The sequence below is a fragment of the Cheilinus undulatus genome, linkage group 6, assembly GCF_018320785.1.
Source record: "Cheilinus undulatus linkage group 6, ASM1832078v1, whole genome shotgun sequence".
Taxonomy (NCBI): Eukaryota; Metazoa; Chordata; class Actinopteri; order Labriformes; family Labridae; genus Cheilinus; species Cheilinus undulatus.
Genome location: NC_054870.1, coordinates 49312645 through 49334834, shown reverse-complemented (window position 1 = coordinate 49334834; position 22190 = coordinate 49312645). Strand labels below are relative to the sequence as shown.

The 22190-nt window shown below is 37.2% G+C and overlaps 1 protein-coding gene across 2 annotated transcripts in view; it reads left to right on the top strand.

Annotated features, from left to right (window-relative positions):
* The window catches only part of macrod2 (mono-ADP ribosylhydrolase 2), a 1185173-nt gene that overhangs the window by 482 nt on the left and 1162501 nt on the right, over positions 1–22190 (top strand). The gene's annotated exons all lie outside the window — the stretch shown is intronic.

Here is a 22190-nt window from a genome sequence, read left to right as displayed (position 1 = left end):
GTTATAGTGCTCCTAATTAACATTTTCCACCTTGCACCTGTGCCGTGCGGCAGCACGAGCTCAGTGAGTTGCAGACAGCCCTTTCTGCAACTAAATGTTGGCTGTAGTCAAACAAGAGTCACGCCGTGTTAAATCACACGGACGGAGAGTTAAACAGTTTTAAAAGGGTGCCGTTAAAGGTCAAAAATGACCGTGCCGATAATTTATAACTGCAGTTTTACCTTTAAAATTTAAATGCCCGCACTTCCGTGATTAGTTTCACAGACCTGTTGTGCACTCAAGTCCAACGCGTGTTCGCTCTTGTTGTTAAAATTGTTGGTATTTCGATACTTTTTCGATATAAAGCGGTTCAAAGCATTAAAGATCTCTTTAATACCAATCAAAAGGTAGCAAAACTTTACAAAAAATGCAATTTATTTATAAGGACGGTGCAGGAGAGGAATGCATAAGGATTGCAAGCAAACTTTGCAGGTGAACTTCTGCAAAAGTGTACAAAAACATGTGCAATGTGTCCAAGAGTTTGCATGCATATTTGAATAATGGGGAATAAAAAATACCTATATTGCATGATTAAAAAATATACACTTCAATCAATCAATCAATCAAACTTTATTTATAAAGCGCTTTTCATACATGACATGTAACTCAAAGTGCTGTACTTAAAACAAAAAGTAAGGCAATTTGTGTATGGTATGTTATTTCTTTGTTGTAACAGTGCTTCTTGGTAATACATCTTATACCATTGTAAAGCTTGTTTATTACCCTTTTAAATTATGCCACATTTGTAAGGATCATGCATTTGTGGCATGAGCAGCAGAGCTGAGTATGTGGGTTGCGCCCATGAAAAATGTGCCACATCTTCTCTGCCAGTGCCAAACAGCTGATTCTGCCATTGGCTGTTGTTTGGTGTTTGGTGGATTGGATGATTGAAGTTTGAAGAAACAAGACATATTGACAGTTTAACAATTTATTCATTTAATAAATAGGAGCCTCAGTAGTGTGTGGAAGAACCACACACAGCCACAGCAGCCTGGCTCCTCCTCCTCATACTGGTCACCAGCCTGGTCACACACTGCTGTGGGATGGCATCCCATTCTTCAACCAGCATTTGTCGCAAGTCAGCCAATCAGGCACCTGATTGGCAGCACCTGGGGGTACCAGAAGCTCAAAACAAGAGTGAGTAGCAACAGCAAAATAAGCTGTTTGGCATTGGTAGAGAAGATTTGGCACATTTTTCATGGGTGCAACCAGCATACTCAGCTCTGCTGCTCATCCCACAAATGCATGATCCTTACAAACGTGGCATCATTTAAAAGGGCAATAAACAGGCTATCCAGTGGTATAAGATTTATTACCAAGAAGCACTGTTACAACAGAGAAAAATTGTACCAAACACAAATTGCCTTACTTTTTGTTTTAAGTTTATTTTTGTTGCATTAACAGCAATAAACACAGTGATATCTTATGATTTTTACTCATATTAAATCAAAGGTGAGGTTTCTGTTATTAGTTGTTAAAGTAATTGATTAGACGAGAGGCATTCCATGAGCTCTGATATACAACAGAACAGCACCGTGACTTTTAGTTCTTTAAAGGGGACATATTTTACCCTTTTAAGACAAGTTTATATTGTTCTCAGAGGTCCCCAAAACATGCCTGTGAAGTCTGTTGCTGGAAAAATACTCCAGTATAGGATTTCTGCTTGTCTAAAAACCCCTCTTTCTCCTGAGTGGGGAAGGCCAACCAAACCTGGGGGTGGTGCCAACTCCCCACATGAGGTCATGAGGGGAAAATCTGAAAAAGGCTTGTTTCAGCATATGTTTTCTGAAAGGTGGTGGTGGTGGTGGTGGTCTGGTTTGTTAGAAAAACCTAAAAAAATGTTTGTTTTTTTTTGCATAATATGTCCCCTTAAACGCAGTGGTTCCCAACTATTTCTTGGAGCCCCTACTACTTGTTTCCAAGACAAGCTGACACAAGTAGATCGATTTTTTTGAACCCAGCCCTAGTTTAAATATCTTTCAGTACCTTGTGTCTGGAAATAATATTTTTTAAATCAAATCTTACATATTTTAATGATCAGTGGTGTTGAAAAATGCCAAAGCATATCTGATTTTCCTATTTTTGAGATGCACCTGTAGTTTGTTAATGATCTGTAGTATTTAAAGTAGGGCTGAGCAATGAACCGTAAATTAGATTAAATTGCAATATGACCTGCTGCACTTTTTAAATCACAGATATTTGCAATACTTTTTTATCCTGAAATATGTCAAAATACCAGTTTGATACCATTTTTTGCAGCAGAGATTTCATGCTCTACACATTGTGCCTACACACAAGTGTCTTTTTCCAAATAGTTTACTAAAGTCCAACTTTTCCTGATTGTGTACATGATTTTCTTCATCAAAATGAGAATAGCATAAAAAATATTATCCCTTCAGTATAGCAATCAATGTCAAATTTGCTGTATGAGCCAAAATCCCAATTTAGTGTTGGTTATGATATAGAATGATTTTTTGGTTATGTTTATTGAATAAAACATAAGATGAGGAAACTAAAAATAATTGCATATGAAATCACAATCGCAATAATGGGGGGAAAAAATTGCAATTAGATTATTTTCTCAAATCGTTCAGCCCTAATTTAAAGGTGCCAAAGCTTCACAGAAGCACTTCTGTTTCTAAGGACAGGTACTTAGAAGAAAAATAAAAATAAATTATGAATAAATTATTAAGAATTTTAAGCAAACCTTTGCCAGAATCCAAACTGACACAAACACTGGCAGTGCGTGCAATAATTTGCCCACATTTTTATTAATTGACAATAAAAGATGACTTTCTACTAAGACATCTAATTTTCTGATGCCATTTGTTCAAAGTAATTGATTGTGCGAGAGGCATTTGATAAACTCCGATATACAGTATAACAGCCTTAAACTGTCAACCTCATTTTCACCAGTAATAGAAATGAAAAAAAAAAAAAAAAAACTGATGGTAAATCGTGTGGAAATACAAAAACGTAAAAATGGTAAGTTTAAAGATTCAAAATCTGAGATAAAAATCCCAATTTATTAGTTCCAAAGGTCAGAACATGATAATGAAAATTGAAAAGTAATGTTTTAAAGGAAAAATATATGAGTAGCTAGTTGAAATCATAAGTTTAAAGGTCAAAATATGACTTAAAATTTTAAAATGTGAGTCTAAAATGCCAAAATATGGTTTAAAAAGTATAAATTATGGTTTATAAATTTGAAAATATGAGAAAAAATTGAAATCATGAGTTTAAAAATCAAAATATGGGATTAAAAAGCCAAATTAAGGAGTTGAAAATGTCAAAATATGATCATAAGTTCAAAATAATGACTTCAAATGGTAAGAAAATATTACTTTGATTTAAAATTGTTTGCCAAAAATGTCAAATAAAGATATAAAAAGTAAAAAATATGCCTTAAAAATGTTCAAATATGAGCAAAAAAATTAAAATAAGGGGTTTAAAAGTCAAAATATGTAATTAAAAAGCCAACATTAGGGGGGTGAAAAGGTCTTAATATGATACAAAATTTAAAATACTGAGTGGAAAACATAAGAATATGACAGAAAATTCAAATTTGTGAATCTAGAAAAAATATGGCTTATAAAGTACAAATTATGAGTTGAAAAGGTGAAAGTATGAAATGAAAAGTCAAAATCATAAGTTTGAGTCATAATCTTGAGATGCAAAATTGAAAATATGCAATAAAACACAAATTAATCTCTTTCCCCACATTCTTGACTTCTTGTGAAATCTTTCTCACTCTTTTTCAGATTTTAATGGCTTTTACAAGGATATTTTCAATAATCAAGTTGAAGTTTACATTATTATGCGGGAGGAAATCTGCAGACCTCATACTGGTTATAATACAAATATGACATGATCTTGGGGGCCGGATATAACCGATCCACAGTCCAGATTTGACAGTCTTGAGTTTGACACCCCGCTTTAATGTATCCTAAGTTGTTCAGTTTTGTGTTAATGACAGCAAAGCACACACAGTCTTAGCTTTGATTAATCAGATTGATAAAATCTCCAGTGCTTTAAATCTTTCAATGCCATGTGTTTTGAAAGGGTAAAATGGTAGTTTTAATTAAATGAATACTTTAAAGTGACAAAGTTTTAAGAGAGCACATCTATTTCTAAGGACAGGTGCTTGGTAATGAAACAAATTCATTAGAATTTCAAGTAGCTAAACCTTTGCAGTTAAACTTTTCCACAATGTTATAATATTTTAAGATGGTGGATTTTTTGTGTAAGCTGAAAACCCTAGTATTCAAAGTTTGAACAAAAAATCTTAAAATATTTCCCATTGCATGTGATGAATGTAGAATTTATAAAGGTTTTACTTTTTATGTTAGTCACAGGAAAAATGAAGTTTTACATGGTATTAAAATTTTTTGAGCTGCATCTGTGGTTTGTTTAAGATCTGTAGTATTTAAATGTGGCCAAAGCCTCACAAAAGCACATCTGTTTCTAAGGACAGGTGCTTAGTAGAGAAATAAATTCAGATGATTGCAGGCAAACCTCCGCTAGTGCCCAATTTTAAAAACACTGAGAATGTGTGCAGGAATGTACCTCCATTTTTAAAGCAATTGAACCTGAAATGATGTAATATTGGAATATTGCAGTTGAATCAAAACACTAGGGCTGTAGTCAACCAAAGAAAAACTTGGTCGACTAAAATTGCACCAGATCATCAATTAATCAATTGGTTGTGGGACGGACCAAAAAAAAAAAAAAAACAACTAAAAAACCCTTTCATGTTATTTCTACTTTAAACTTATCTCTGACAATGTAGTCAGTGCATTTAGGTGGTAATTAAAATTCAAAATGTACTTAAAAATCTTTTTGCAGTTAAATAATGATCCTTTTTAACAAAATGTTGCCACACCGCTGACTTTTTCGACATGTCGTCAATTAACGGATAACGGAGTATAAACGTGCTTCACGGGCTTTGCTCTCCTCTAAGGTAGGAGGGTCCTAGTGATGCTGTTCTGACTTTCTGGGTATTCAACCTGTAATTAATTACCCTTAAATGAACGAGTAAATTGCATTTGAGTAGTTATATTCATAGTTATTTTTTTAGTAAAATTATATTTTGTAACACTAGATAACTGAAAAACTAAAAACACAGGACGTTTCCCTTCTCACCCCTGCAAAAAATTGATTCTTCCAATTAAAGTAGCACGTGCGATCGCTTGACCAGTAGGATTTTGGTCGAACATGAGGTCATTGACCACTTAATCGGCCAGTTGACTTGAGGCTGCCCTACAAAACACACAATGATATCTTTTTATTTTTACTCTTATAATATCAATGTTTTAAATCCTGTCTTAGCTTGTACAATGTTGATAGTATGGTTAGTATTCCATGAGCTCTGATATACAGTATATCAGCACTGTGATTTTTAATCCAATCTAAGCTCTTCACTTTCCATAAATTAACATCACATAACACATAGCTCAAAAATGTTCATCATGTCTTCTTATTGATACAGGAGTTTTGAGTTCTTTTGTTCAGACATAAGGTGAAAATGAAGATGTTAGTTTTTTACCTTGACAGTTTCGGCGAGCAGCTCTCGCCTTCTTCAGAAGTGTCTCACTGACGGCGTGTGACGTGTCAGCCGGCAGATTTTGACAGCCGGCAAACGCCGCACGCCCAGCAGCGCTGCCGGATCCACCTGGCCAGCCACGCCCACGCCGTAATGGCATGTCGGGCCCAAATGAACCCAACCAGGAAGGTAAAAAACTAACATCTTTATTTTCACCTTATGTCTGAACAAAAGAACTCAAAACTCCTGTATCACATAACACGCTGCGGCCAAAAGTTTGCATTAAAACTGACACATTTTCCCGTGCTTTAATACCTCTCAGTACCTTTAAAAGATAAAATGTTGGTTATTTTAATGATCTGAAGAGTTCAGAAGTGCCAAAGCTTTAAGAGAGCTCTTCTGTTCCTAAGGACAGGTACTTAACAGAGAAATAAATTCAGAAGACCTTCACCCAAGTCCAAATTACCAAACACTGGCAATTTGTGCAAAAATGTACCAGCATTTTTAAAAAGATTGAGAACAAGAAATGACCGAAGACTGAATAAGTAAAACTTTCTAGATTTGCTGCAGCAGCATCAAAATGCATGGATACCCTGTGACTTGTACACTGATGATATCAAAGTTTTTATTTCTGTTATAAATAAAGTCAATGATTGCACTAAGAGGCGTTCCATGGGCTCTGATGTACAGTTTATCATCACTCTGACTTTAGTCCTTCAATGTGTCCATCTGAGTTATTCAGTTTTTTAATTAACAGCAAACACATTGTATTTGTCTATAACCCAGCTAAAGTTCCTATTAAAGCAGACACATTTTCCAATGCTTAAAAACCTTCAGTACCCTCGTTTTAAAGGATAAAATCTTCATTATTTCAATGATTGGTAGTTTTGAAAAGTGCCAAAGCTTTAAGAAAGCCCGTCTTATTCTAAGGACAGCTGTTAAGTAGAGGAATACTCTTTCAAGGATTGAGAACCTTCACCATTGTCAGAGTTTCAAAGGTCTGGTGCTTAGTAGAGAAATTCATTTATTAGACACAAACAAACCTTTGCCATTGTCAAAACTGTAAAAAATCATTGAAATATGCGCAACAGTTTTTTAGAAACAGTTTTTTTTAAACAATCGAGAACAAGAAAGGAACAAGTACTGAATGACTAATATTTTCCATTTTTGTTTCAGGAGTATCAAAACACAGATTTATATCTTTTGATTTTTACTCGTACAATATCAAAGTCGATATATCTGTAATTTCTTGTTTTGGTCATTGATTTGACAAAAAGCACTCTATGTGCTGCGATTATAGAAGAACACCATTGTGACTTTTAACCCTTTAGAAATGATCAAATCTTCGGGTATTTTAATGATCAGTAGTACTGAAAAGTGCCAAAGCTTTTACAAAACAAACCTATTTCTAAGGACAATTGCTTAGCAGATGAATACATTCATAAGAATTGCAAGAAAACCCTTACCAGTGTAAGAAATGTACAAAAACACTGGGATTGCACTAAAATTAGCCTCTGATTATTTAAACTGTTCACTTTCCTGTTAAAAAACATCACACACATTGGTTTGTTAGATTTATAAGCCAAAGTTGTGATTGAGCTGATAACATTTCTGGTATATTAATTCTTAATCAGTAACATGCCTTTGGGGTGATCCAGTTTTAGTGTTGAGGCTTTGAGAAAGAGCATCTATTCTATAAGGACAGGTGTGCAGGAGAGGACTGAATGCATAAAAGTTGCAGGCAAACATTTGCACACAGCCCTAAGTGTCTAAAAACTCCAGCAACATTTCTGTACCAGAGCTCTGGCTAGGGGTGCTGTGGTTTGTTGTCATTTTTTAAATAATTGAAAACAGGAAGTGAATTTATATTGGATCAAAATACTTCCATTTAATTTCAGTAAATCTTTCAAAACTTACGTATTAAAAGGTAGCAAAACTTTAGAAAAATGCCATTTATTTATTATCAGGTGCACAGGAGAGGAATGCAAAAGAATTGCAAACAAACATTTGCAGGTTAACCTCTGAAGTTAACATTGGCAGATTTTGCATGCATATTTGAATAATGGAGAATAAAGAATGACCTTGTACTGCATGATTAGAAATTCCTTTTTTTGCAGCAGCTTCAAAATCTGCAATGATAAGAATGATCTTTACTCATATTAAATCAATGATTAGATTTCTGTAGTTAGTTTTTCAGAGTATGTGATTAGACAAAAGGGATTTCATATTTGACTTACAAATACATTTGAAACACACTGTCTATATTTACTCTAAAAGTCTATCAGTGGGTAAAATTCATGAAAAAGAACATTTAAAGGCTTAAGAAATTGTACTTTCAAATAGATGCTCTTGCATTGCGTGGGTTTAAATTTCAGTTTATAACTCTGGTATTAATGTCAAGCTCATACCCAAGGGGGATTTAAAGGGTTATAACAACACCCCCCCCCCAACATGGTGTACAGTTGCAAGAAAAAGGATGTGAACCCTTTGGGATTCTCAGATTTCTGCATAAATTGGTCATAAAATGTGTTCTGATCTTCATCTAAAAGGATCGACCAGTTATTAAATACAAAGGTTCACATACTTTTTCCCACCCTGCACCATGAACGGTTACATGTTTTGTTCAATAAAAACATGAAAACATATCTTTTTTTTTTGTGGTATTAGTTTAAGCAGACTGTGTTCTGTATTGTCGTGACTTAGATGAAGATCAGAAGACATTTTATGACCAGCTAATGCAGAAATCCAAGAAATCCCAAAGGGTTCACATACTTTTTCTTGCAACTGTATTTATCAGTGTGGGTTTTTTAATCCAACAAAATGTTTGAGTACGTTCATTCACACTGTCAAAGTTGTGCTGAGATGTTTGCAGCCAGTAGCCAAATAGTTGGCACTGTGTGCAGAAGCTTGCCAGTATTTTAAAAATAATGATTAAAAACAAGAAGACTAAGACTTCAGAGTTTTTTGTTAGCATGGTAGCAAAAGGAGTTAGTATCTTTTGAGTTTTGCAAGTATACTTTGATTTCTATTAGTAGAATATAAAGATTAAAGTTAAAATTCTGCTATTACCTGTGAAACCCTTTTACCAGGAGTGTTAAGAGGGGTTGAAAGACTTAGGGATGTATGATATTATTGATATGATATTATATTATCATGTATTGTGATATCAGTATTGGCAGATATTACAGTTTTGCATATAAATATTGTTAGATATTTTCTAAATTTGTAGACAATTTTGCACATCCTGCAGAAAAACTCCTTTGATAAGACTTTTTTGTTTTAAATCCTCATTTCTTCGACTTTAAAGTGATTACTTAGGACTGAAGTTTACATCTCAAATATATCTAGTTTATTCTTTTCTTTTAAGAAGGCTGTAGTTTTATCTCAGGTAAGGACTGTCCCAGTGAATCACCCAGCAAACCTGTAGTTTTACTAGGAGAATCAACTTTTAAAGTGTAAGCTGGATGAAAAGACTACATGTTCAGCAGGTTGTTACTGCACTGTTGTAGCTTGCATAAAAGCAGATGTCTGTTAAAAAACGAATTAACTTTTATAATAAGAGTAACAGGTCACTTCTACTACAGGAAATTAAAAGATGTTTATGTATTGATATATATTGATAGCTAAAATGAATTTAAAATATCAGTATTCAGAAGCTAAATGTAAGATAATATTATCAAGAAAAAAAACAGTCAATCCGGGAACACGTCATGTGAACTGGGGAGAAGTAGGAATAGGCTCTGGATGGGGGATTTTAGAACCGCCACACATCAGCAACACCATAGGTTTTAAGGACGCACGCTGATTTAGTCAGGGACGACCTCACTGAGACTCTCTGATCTAAAAAGGGGGAAAGAACACAATTTATGTCACCACCAAGTGTAACATGGTGCGTTGCCAATCCAGGTAACTGAGAAAAAAACTAGTGAAAAAGCAGGGGCCATCCCAATTTGGGGTGTAAATATCAGTATATCAGATATCTGCAAAATTGTAATACCATGCATCTATAGGAAATACCCACCTCATGGCCATAAGTCCAGAATTAAAGTCAGTTTGAAAATAAACAAACTTGGCTTTCTACAAGCACCATCTGTCAGCCAAACAGCTGACTACTCATTTCTTCAAATCTAATTATAAGTTTTGACTGCTTTTCCTCTACATTTTAGAAGCACTCATCTCCTCTTAAACACATTATGTTTATGAGAAAGATGTCCCTCTGTCTGAGTCAGTTCTACCCCTGAGAGTGTGACTGTGAGTGCCTCCAGACCCCCTGAGCTGGCGGCTTATTTCTCCTAGCTGACTACTCCAAATGTCTGTGGAAAGACTTGGATAAATGGGACCCTCTTTTAAATAAATGCGGCCAGCTATTCTAAACTGACCCAACAACATGTGTGTAATTTCTCAGTCATCTGTTTCAGGGTTTTCCAAATTCGGACAATTTGAGAAAATAAAGAAACTAAACAAAACAGAAAGCTGAATCTTGTTAAAAGTAAAATGTTTGTGATCCTCCCTCAGCCCAGCTGCACATATTTTAGGCTTTAACTAACTTTTGACTCCTATGGCTTTTAGTTTTTCAGGAGGGCAGAGTAGAAAGAGTCAGAAACAGGGATGAGAGAGACTGACTTGCAGGAAAGGAGCCATGCTCAGACTTAAACCAGGGCCATCTGCAAAAAAACAAAAAACAAAAAACAAAGAATGATGATGATGACGAGATGGATGAGAGGCTTGTCATGAACTATATATAGGGTATATATTTCCCATAAGACGGGAATGAATCCACTAAAAATTGCCCGCAAGCTTCAATATACTCTCTAAATCTCTTTAACTCTAACTCGAAACACTTGAAAAAAATCTTTGACATTATTTCTGAGGGTTTTTTCCCTTTTTGTTTGCATACTCTTAAGGAAGGTGGTAAAATATCTGATACCAATTGTGATACAACTGATGAAAATCTTTATAGTCTTTGTCATGTTTATTGGATGGTATCAAAATGTACTGGAGCTTAAATAGTGTTTAGATATGAAGTATATTTCTTGGTAAAAGTTGCTGTAGAAGAGCACTCTGTCGACTGCACAAATAACTTAGCAGCATTTCCTTTACAGAATGATTCAAATGATTCTGAGGGCTGCGACTGCATGTATAAGTTATCCTGCCCGTTTCGATGACTTTTGTTTTGAATTACATGCATGGAAGTTCAGTATTCTGGTATTAGCTATACAAAGTGATTTGCTCAACAAGAGGCATTCTTTGAGCTGTGATATATAGCAGCACTGAAACCTATCACTCCACCTTGGTTATTCTGTTTGCCATTTAATGACATTAAAGCACAATTTATATCTGTCAAGACTGATAAACCAGATGTGCAATCAAAGCATCAGTTTACAGACTGACTGTAAAAGCACATAGAAGCTGCTAAGATTTGTAGGCATGCATAGAGTTCCAAGAAAGCAGGAAAATGTTGATGTGATACTTGGCAACAGTCCAGTTTCAGTTAAGTTGCAGAGCAAGTTGTGGTGATGGTATGAAGGAATAATTCATGTCAGAAATAATCTGATAATGCTGTGTCACATAATAGTTATAAAGACTGTAAAAAGCAATATCACACAAGGAGGATACCAGTGTTAGTGATGCAGTCAGTGCTGGATAATCAGCACAAGTACAGCTGAGCAGAGAAAAATGATATAGAGGAACTTGAGTTTTTCTTTATTTATTCAAAGCAATATTATCAAACATGGTGTTGAAAGAGATTCTCCTTATAAAGTCACAGATGTTACTAACCTTGCAAAGCAGATGGACACACACATATCCGTGTTTCTCACTGGCGAATCCATCTTGCAAATCTCCCGTCTGAGCTGTTTGGGCCTGGTTAGAAAGTGACAGGACCAATCAGCGTTGAGGGGCAGTATTTTCAGGTGAGGCGGAGTCGTGACGTATGCATGCAGCAATAAGAGGTCGATGCAGTTATAGCGGAAGAGATTAGCGTGGATGCTGCTAAAGCGCCAGTTTTATCAGAACTTGACGACATTTCTTCGTTAAAATCAGAACAAAGAACAGCAGTGAGTTGTTTTCTTTTCAACAATGACAAAAGTCGTGTACTGACATGTCTACAGTCGCCATGGTTCCCGTTATGCAGCTCTAATGGAGTTTACTCCTTCGGTAGGGGCACACCCACTAGCGGCTACGTCATGTGTTTTGTTTCTCCGATTGGCCCAAAGATGTGACAGACAGAACGTTCATCCAATCACCCTCTGAGTTTTTTTTCAAAGGCTCTGCCCTTTTCCCAGACGCTGTGTATGAGAGGTTTGCCAGATGGATGTGTGAAACAAATCCATCTGGCGTGCCAGGTTAATATGTTACTAGACCTGACCTGCTTTGTATTGGCTGATTTTTCATTTAGTTATACTGATTATTTGGCCTTTAGTGACTAAATTAAACCCACTCTGGGTCTTTTGGCATGCATGTGGTCTGGTGTGAACTGGACTGTTGTGGATCTGAAATGGTTGTGATTGTTTCTGAGGGATCAGGAAGCCCTCCACTTCTCTGTCTCCACTGGGATGTTACAGGTGGTACCTTTTTGCACATGGATGGAAAAAAGGCTCCATCTTTCTCATCTCATGGACCGTCTGTCTGTAGAGCGACGTGTTAGAGGCCCTGGAGGTCCTGAAGTCTGTGAAGAAGATGGACTTCTTCCTCTTTTTTCTCACCTGTCTTTCATTCTTTTGGAGACCTGCCTCATCAGCATGCACACTAGAACAGTGAAATGAAAGGTACATATTGAATTTATAACGGTAAAGCTTTGTAAGAAAAATCCCCACTGAAATACATGTCCTGAAGTCCAACCACCTTCCTTTTGAAGCACCTCTCCCTCTGTCTGAAACATCATCACACTTCTAGGAAGATTTACATCTATAAAACACACCACAGAGGGCTGGTAGTTCATTTATTTATTTAACATGCGATTTACTTCAACCATAAACCCTAATACAACAACAATCAGTTATTTCACATATCAAGCATTTGCTCTTTAATCAGTAGTATAGTTTACTTGAAAACCCAGCCTGTTGTGAGATATTTTACATAGACTACAGCCTTGATGTTCGCTTCGTGAGCGTTATTAAACACAAAAATAATAGATCCCAGATCTACAGAGTCATATCACTATAACCCAGTGGGCGCATGGCAAGGTAAGACAAAGCAACACCCAGAAATTAATGTCACCCTAGATTAACTAATGCGGTTGCAGTTCAATTCTTAGACATCATCTGCATTTTGGATTGGAGTGGACTAGTTTTCCCTGCCAGGCAGGAGAGCCCTGGCCACACTCCTCCCTTCTGCAGCATCCTGCCAATGTGAGATGAGTTTTCCTGCTGTTAGCCCAATCAAGACAAAATACAGGCCAAATTGAGACATTGAAAATTAACTGAGAGTGGCATTCTCACAACTGCTGCACATAGTTTTTATTTTAAGGGCACTGTTCACCTTCAGAGAGAAATAGAAAAAGTTTGGGAACCCCTGCTGTAACCACTCTTAATCTGGATAATTTCATTCAAACATGACTCACCTGTGATCACATGAATCTGTCTCTGCAGATACTCTCAGAACCTCCTGTGTGCTGTGTGCTTATTCACTATACATCCTGTCTCCTGGCCCAGATAGAACAAACTGGCCCTACGCAGCTCAGCGTAGTAATGTGGTCACAAAGACTTTGGAAATCCACTGAGTTTGACAGGACTCTAGTTAGCTTTTAGCATACCTGTAGCCTTAGCTATGCTGCAGAAATGGTGTTGATGCTTTTGTGCTGCACTCAAGAACAATACAATGTGTTTTTTAATTGAAAACACTTATGAAACCACCTCTAACAGCTCCTTGCAAATCTCCTGATATAAAGCATCAACTTAAACTAATAAATCTGAGGTGTTTCTTCCCAACTTTAACTCACGGCACCTTGTTCCACTCCACCTTGCTGACCTCACTATAGTTTGTTAGTTAGTTTTGTTTATGTGTTTATTGGTGTAATTAACATGGGCACTAGATGTTGATAATTAATGATGTGGGTTTATTGGTCAGGTGAACAGGGGTGAACATGAAGTGGGTCGCATAGGTATTCATATAGTAAATAAAGCAACAGCATCAGTGGTGGAGATTTGAATCAACATGTTATTGTTCAGGTGAAACTCATGGTGGGCAGTAAACTGGTATCAGTACCATCACCTGTTCAACCAATCATACAACTTTAAAAGTGATTTATTTTAAAAATTTAATGAAAGAGAAATGTGCTTTGTCTTTGGCGATTAGACCATCGTGATGACTTCATGTACTTGAAGGTGTAGTGAGGCAAAAGCCAGGAATAGGATACCCCCCATATGGAGTCTAGACACTGGTGATGGTGTTGATGAGAAGTGCAGGATCAGATGAGGAGTCGACTTCTGAGTAGGGGTGGGGATTGTTGAGTTTTACTGATATTTATAACCTTATCAACACTACTTACTGATCTGAGTCCTTATCGATACCACCATTGTTACTTTTCTATAGTTTCATTGAAATACAAAATGAAGGCAAATATTTTAACTACAAGTGGTCTTAGCTGAGTAGTGCTTGAGTTAAAATGTTATGATTCAGTCTGTCACATCTATTTTATATCCCTTCAATACAATCACATTTTTCATGTTTTAGTTTATTTTTCCTGTTCACATCTGTATTTACTGAAGTATGCTTGGATACAGTCAAAAACTAAACTTTCCGGTTTTTTAATGTGACATTTGACAACACATCATAACATATGGAATACAGTCGTTTACCTGAACACATCATATTTTCCGTCTTTCAGCTTGTAAAGTTCGCTAGCTTTAATTTTGCTAATTCCACCTCGGGTTTTTACACTGGATAAATATTATTAACAAACAGGACTGCTCAAAGTTTTGGAGCACTTTTCAGAATTTATCTGAGCAGCTGAAGAAGAAAACTGTCCTGAAGCAGCTGAAGAGAGTGGTATGAGTGCATGTTACTTCCAGCGCAGGCGGATAGGATTGCATGTAACTTGCAGGTGGAGTCTTTCTTTCTCAAGCCGACTAGTTAAAGGTACATTATGGATTAATGTGATGCACAATACTGATGTGCTTTTAGTTTGTGTTCCCCTTGCAAGAACTGATGTATTGTTTACACCAGCTATCTTAAAATCATGTTACGTCACAGAGTCTGTGAGACTTGATAGGAGTATCGATAAGCTAAAACTTTATTGATTTTCAGGGAATTTGAAAAACACAGAACCGGGTCCATATGGACCAAGTTTTCAATCCCCATCCCTACTTCTGAGATGAGGTGGTGTGGAAGAGGAGACTGAGGTATCCAGAATGAGATAAGCAGTAGAGCTGTGAAGATCTGGACTAGATGCTGATTAGCTGGGTAGCTGGGGTGGAGGAGGGTTGCAGCATCCAGACTGAATGATTGGCTGACTGTGAAGGAGAGAATGACAGGTTTCAATCTGACAGGTGCATGATGAGGTTGTGGCAGAATCTGATTGGAGAGGGTGAACGCCTGTAATCAGCAGATCACCAGAGCGGTAGGAGAGAAAGAATGGGAAAGGGAGAAATATGAACGAGCGCTAACTAATGAAAGAGTAGAAACAGTCTTGCTGCTTGAACTTTCACTGAACTCCATTAAAATGTTCACCATGAAGTAGATTTTAGAACATATATCTGATACTGACGTTAGTGTAGTGGAGTGATATGTGACAGAATACTGTTCAGTCTGAGTCCAGGTAACACGCTAACAAGTTAAATAGCTGTGCTTGACTAGACAGGTTCACATCAATCTCCAGTGAGGATGTTTAACATTCTAAGTCTCCCATTATGTACCATTATACCACAGATTTCATCCTGGGTTAACTTGACCTAGTGTTAATGGTCTGCCAGTGGTACAATGTTCTTTTATTCCTGCAGCTTTGTGCAGAAAGAAACCACACCACAGAAGGGTTGTTTGGAACCAGGAAACCAAGAGTCTTGTTGAAGTAAGCCAAATTCAGAGTTAAAACAACAGACTGGTCATGGGTCAAGTTAACCTTGGATTGCTTACATGACAGAAACAGACAAATTTTAACCCAGTGGCTTTGAAGCAAAGCTGTCCAAATGTTTTTCCATCGAAGGCTGCTTACCAAAACATTATGAGGATGACTGGCCAAGTTTGATATTCACTGCCTTAAAAGTCTTCTCCCTTGGATGTTATACCCTTTTATTGACTTAATAAATCCATTGTGGCCAAAATAATTTGGATTTTTTTACAAAAAAAAATTGTTAATGTCAAAGTGAAAACAGGTTTCTACAGAGTAATGTCAATTAAATAAAGATATGTAATGCAAAATAGGTGACTGCATACGTATTTAGCCCTCTCAAGTCAGTATTAATCGAGTCACCTTTGGCTGCAATCACAGCACTGAACACTGCACTGTTATTCCATTCTTCTTTGCAAAACAGCTCAAGCTCTGTTAGGTTGCACAGGGATTAGGCATAAACAGCCCTTTTTAAGTCCAGTCACAGATCCTTATTGGATGGAGGTCTGGGCTTTGACTTGGCCTCTCCAGAACATTCCCCTTGTTGTCTTTAAATCATTTCTGTGTTACTTTAGTTGTATGCTTCCGCTCATTGTCTTGCTGGAGAATAAATCTTTGTAGTAGCCGTACTTGTCTTGCAGACTAAATAAGATTCACCCCTAGGATTTTCTCCTTCATTTTACCCTCTACCTTTACAAGCCTTCTAGGGCTGACTGAAGAGAAACACCCCCACAGCATGATGCTGCCACCACCGTGCTTCACAGTGGGGATGGTGTGTCTGTGGTTATGTGCAGAGGTTGGTGTCCTCCAAACAAAGTCTTGTATGATGGCCAAAAAGCCCCATTTCTCTCACTCTCTCACATCCCTTTTGGTGAACTCCAGTCCAGATTTAATCTGGCTTTTCTTCAACAGTGTTTCTCTATTTGACACTCTCCCATAAAGCTTTGACTGGTGAAGAACCCAGCCAACAGTTGTTGTCTGCAGAGTCTCTCCCATCGCAACTGCTGAAGCTTGGAACTCCTTCAGAGTAGTCATAGGTGTCTTGGTGGCCTCTCTCACTAGTCTCCTTCTTGCACGCTCACTCAATTTGTGAGGATGGCCTGATCTTAGCAGATTTACACGTGTCATATTCCTTCTACTTTTCAATAACCTTTTCTCTGAGTTACTTGGAATGTTCTTTTGTCTGCAAGGTGCAATGGTAGCCAGGAATACTGATTAAGCAGTGACTGGACCTTCCAGACACAGGTGTCTTTATACTGCTACCATTGATACACATTCACTGTACTCAGGAGATTCTCATTTCACTAACAGTGAGACTACTAGCACCAGTTGGCTGGACCTCTGTTCAGTCAGGTCAGTCACTTTAAAGGGGGTGAGTATTTATGCAGTCACTTATTTTATCTTACATATTTTTATTTAGTTGGCATGGTTGATTTATAAAATAAACAAAAGGGTAAAACATCCAAGTGGGTGTGAACATTTTATTGGCACTGTACTTTAGGTCATCCTTAATCAACCCAGTGTAAGATAGGATATCCTTGGTGATTGAATGTCCACAAAGGTAAAACAACCCACAGGAAAGTTTATTATTAGCTGACTGAACAACAAGCCAATCATTATTTGACTTTAGGAAAATTTCAGGTCAGCCTTTGTTGGACCAGGCTACCACTTGACCCACCCTTGGTCCGGATGAGCATGGTGCTCCATCCACCAGAGAGGGGAGACGCTGATGGCTCATCTCCACATTCAGACACAAAACAAGAGCAAACTGCCAGACATTGGAGTGTAACAGCTTAAAGATGATCTCTGCATGATATGCTTTGCAAATGTGAGTTTGAGACGGAGCAGATAGCAGAGCAAATGAGCTTAGTGCATGTTGATATTTGCTGCTGTAATCCTTTTGTCTTTATTCATCAGAGTGTTTTGAATGTGAATATGATATTGTTTTTTTCATAGTCAGTTAACTTACCATTTATATAGTGCAGCACAATTAATTTAATCACACTTGCAGTATAAGGCTGTGCAGTTAGATTGCTCACATAAAAGGTTGCATATTTTTGAAATGTTTACATAAATGCCAACAGAAATTAGCCTGACTGCCAAATGGATTTATTTCACACATCCATCTGGAAAACCTCCCATAGATAGGTGTTTGGGAAAGGGCAGAGCCTTTAAAAAAAAAAAAAAACATGGAGGGTGATTGGATGAATGTTCTGTCTGTCACATCTTTACAGGCCAATCAGAGCAACAAAACATGTGACGTAGCCGTTACCGAGGAGTAAACTCCATAGAGAACTGCATAGCGTGAACCATGGTGACTGAAGACTTATGTCGTTTTTGAAAAGAAAACAGCTCAATGCGGTTCTTTGTTGTTGTTTTAAAGAAGAAATGTCATCAAGTTCTGATAAAACTGATGCTTTAGCAGCATCCTCACTAATATCTTCCTCCATAACTGCACCGGTCTCTTGTTGCTGCTTACTTACGTCACGACTCCGCTGCGCCTGAAGGTACTGCCCCTCAACGCTGATTTGTCCTGTCACTTTGTAGCCGGGCCCAAACTGTTCAGATGGAAGCTTTTCAAGATGGATTCGCCAGTGAGGAACATGGAAATGGGCGAATCCATCTGCTTTGCAAGGTTACATTAATCACTGATAATTTGACTCCTCAAAGGGTGCTTATTCCATGGTCACTTGCCAAAGAAACAAATGAGTAAAAACACTTATTTATCATTTTGTACGTTTTGCAATCAAAATAGAAAGTTTTACTAGCAACAACATCTTTTCCCTAGCAACACCTGAGGGTCAGACTAATAACTGGAATAGTCATTTCAATCCCATAACATTCTTAGGAAAAATAAATGTTGTTCAGTACAAGACCATGGTATAAAATAGATTAAACTAGAGCTTTATATTCTGAAAAATATCTAATTGTACTTATTTTTAAACACATTGTAAATGTCTTATGCTTTTCAGTGAAGGGAGTGATCATTTTTAAATCAGGCTGACCTTTCGTTTAGATAAACATACAAAATTGGATAACATAGGGTTTTTGTAAACTATTCGAAAAAATGACTCTGGTTGACATTTGCATGTGCAAAGCATAACACCTCTGCTGCAAAAACAGTTTTGAATCGGTATTTTACACACGTTTCAGGTTAAAGAACTATTGCACCTTCTGCAATGTGAGAATTGCAGCAGGCCATGATGTGATTTCATCTTTATTTAGATTTTATGCCCAGCCCTATTGAGGGAATCACAATCTCAAGGATTATTTGGACAAACGGTCCTGTAGTGCAGGGCTGTCAAACTCAAGGCCCGGGGGCCAAATCCAGCCGTGCAGTTAGACTATACCCAGCCCGCAAGATCATATCATATTTTTATTATAACTGGCCCACCCGTATGAGGTTTGCAGATATCCTCCAGTATAAAAATGTAAATTTTACCTTATTGGTTTGAAATATCCTTGTTAAGTCATCCAAATTTTAAAAAGGAAAGAGAAAAATGATTAGTTAAAAAGCCAAGAAGGTGGGAAAATAAAAATAATTTTTGTTGTCATGTCAAATTTTAAATTTTGCATCTCAAAATTAGAACTTAAACTTATGATTTTGGCTTTTAATTTCATATTTTGACCTTTTAGAATGACATTTTAAAATTTTAAGTGACCTTTTCAACTCATGATTTTGAATTTTATCCCAATTTTTGGTCTTTTCATCTCCTAACCCAGACTTTTAATTTCGTATTTTGCCCAAACCCATGATTTGAATTCAATCTCATATTTTTACCTTTTAAACTCATGATTTAAAATTGTGTCATATTTTGACCTTTGAAACTTATGTTTAGGCTTTTATCTCTTTTTTTCTCCTTTTAAACTCATGATTCCAACTTTTTATCTCATATGTTTACCTTCAAACACAGAATTTTGTTTTTATATCATATTTTGACCTTTTAAATGGATTTTTTGACTTCTATATCTTATTTTCACCTTTTAAACTCGTGAGTCAGGATTTCAAATTTTATTAAACATTTTGATGTTTAAAACTTGTGTTTTTTATCTCATATTTTGACCTATTATTCTTGTTATTTGAAACTTATATTTAATATTTTTGCCTTTTAAAAACTCAATTTTGAATTTTAATTTCATGCTTTGACCTTTTTAACCAATACGTTTGTCTTTTTATCCCAGATTTTGAGACTTTAAATGTATAATTTTGACTTTTTTTAACATCAAAATTATCTATCATCAGTTCTTTTTTTCCATATTTCAATAGTGGTGAATATTATGTTGACAGTTTTGGGTTAAATGTTGACCCTGTTAGGGCCTCAGATTAGACCTAAATTCAGAATCCGGCCCCTGCTGTGATTGAGTTTGACACCCCTGCTGTAGTGTAGCCAGTCTAAGACGTAACACACACACACTAGCATCATGTTCCAGTGTGGGCTATTTTAAATGTTATTTTTAGAATTTGCTGCAGGCTAATTAAAAATGGACCGCGGGCCATAGTTTGGACACCTACAACAAGGACTGTTTGTAAAAATCGCTGACATCTTTGGAGGGCTACCAGTTTTTCTTGTCAAAGCTGCAGGTGGGTTCATGTCTCATCATCAAGCCCACTGACTCTTAAATAAATTGTTTTTGGAGCCGAGGTGAAGATTTCAATAGCTGTTCAGAAATTCTCTTAGAAAATTAAAAAAATTAAATTTTGCCTAAGAATAAAACATGAAAGTAAATGAGTTTTCTTATTCCAGGTGTGGCCTGCTCTTTATTAAACTGCTTTAAAAGTTGGAAGAAATTCAGAAACGGGATGATTTTAGTATTCTGATTTCCCTCATAGAGTTTTGATTGAGGGCTAGTTTGCAGCTGAGGTAAAAGTGCAATAGTACCGACAAAAATAAATGTTGTAAGTCACGCCGGTTTCTGTGATTTGTCTTAATTTAGAAACGGTAAAAACGAGCTGAACTGCTCCAGCATTTGTGCCAGTTTGAAGTTGTAGAACTTAACAAAATGAATGAGAAAGCCAACATTAAAGAGGAATATAAATAGTATTAAAAGAATACATAAATTTAGATGTCGTGCGACAGGCGGGCACTTCTCCTTTTGATTCATGATCTCTAATATTTGCTTCAAAGTCTGCAGCATTACAGTGAGTTTCCCTCTCATCGGGTCCACAGCAGTCCTGTGGGACGTTGCATCAGTGATGCTGTGGCTCCAGTAACACGATCTGGTAGACACTCATATTTAATAAAGCCCATCCTGTTCTCTTAGCATCCACGCTAAGCTGTGGGATTCCTCAACGACTAAAAGTTCAGCGGAGTGACGGTGCACTTTAGTGTAGTCCAGAGAGCTTTGCTGTGTTCAACCTCAGAACAGCCTTTTTATTCATCCATGTAGAATAAAAGCAGCCCTGGGAACGGCAGGAGGGGGAGGAATACATGAGGGAAGGAACAGATATCTCTCTCTGCAGAATTACCTTAAATTTAAGTCTGACCTATAGTGGGTGCTGCTGAAAGATGTCCAAGGAAGCATGTGTTTCCTAGTTATAATTTTTGATGCCTTTATTCTGCAGGAATTCCTTCGATTTGGGGCGTGGTTGTATGCCAAAAATCAAAGCTTACCCCTCTGCATTTTGTTGTAGAATGGCCAAAAATTGTAAACTGTTATGACTCTTTTTATGGCTAATATTCCACACGCAATTAGGATGAAGCTTGCTTTGCAGAACAGCCCAGTGTTGTCTGGAGAAACTGAAAGTTTGGCTCTTTTTTTTACAGCGAGTAAACATGAACATGAGGGCAGACGCTGTGAGACCCAACAGTACAAAGGTTAAGCAGCAGCTGCGATGCCAGTTACATAGGAGTTGTTAAACTAAACATCTCATTTCAATCATTGCATGCTTCTTTTTGCACAGAGCCCTGAAAACCTACAGGAGCTTAAATGTAGGAAGTGGTGACAAAGTTAGTTTACTCCATGTGCAGTGGTTGCATAACAGACTCCATAAATAATGGACCTTTGGCACGGTGACGTCACCCATTGGTTGTTGACAGCGTTATCAGAGCCTCCAGTTCAATGTTTAGGGCTTGTGTTTTGAAGCCAGGAGGAAACATATGTGGATGAGAGGCATTCACCGGCTGGCAAATTAGCTCATCATAGTTTCCCCTAGCTGTGTCTGTTAGGGGTGATGGCCTGGTTCTGCAGGGGGGTTGGAAGGGGACCAGTCCTTGCTTTTTATGTTTATCTTTAAAAGTGCATTTACTGTTAAATCCCAAGTATAAGCTACACATTTAATACCTATTCTTTCATCTAAAAAGTAGGCTGTGAAGCAACTTGGTTACAAGTATTGAATGCTGAGGCTACATTCTAGTGTCATTACCACAAGTACATACTAGATCCACTCTCACACACTTAGGGTGCTTTCACACTAGGGGCCATGTCCCGGATCCGGGTGCACTTGAGCCCAAAGTCTGGTTCGTTTTGGTAGTGTGAATGCAAACAAACCATGCCCGGGCACCGGGCCCAGGCCCACTCGGGGAGGTGGTCTCGGGCGCGATTCAAGTGTACTCTGGCTCGGTT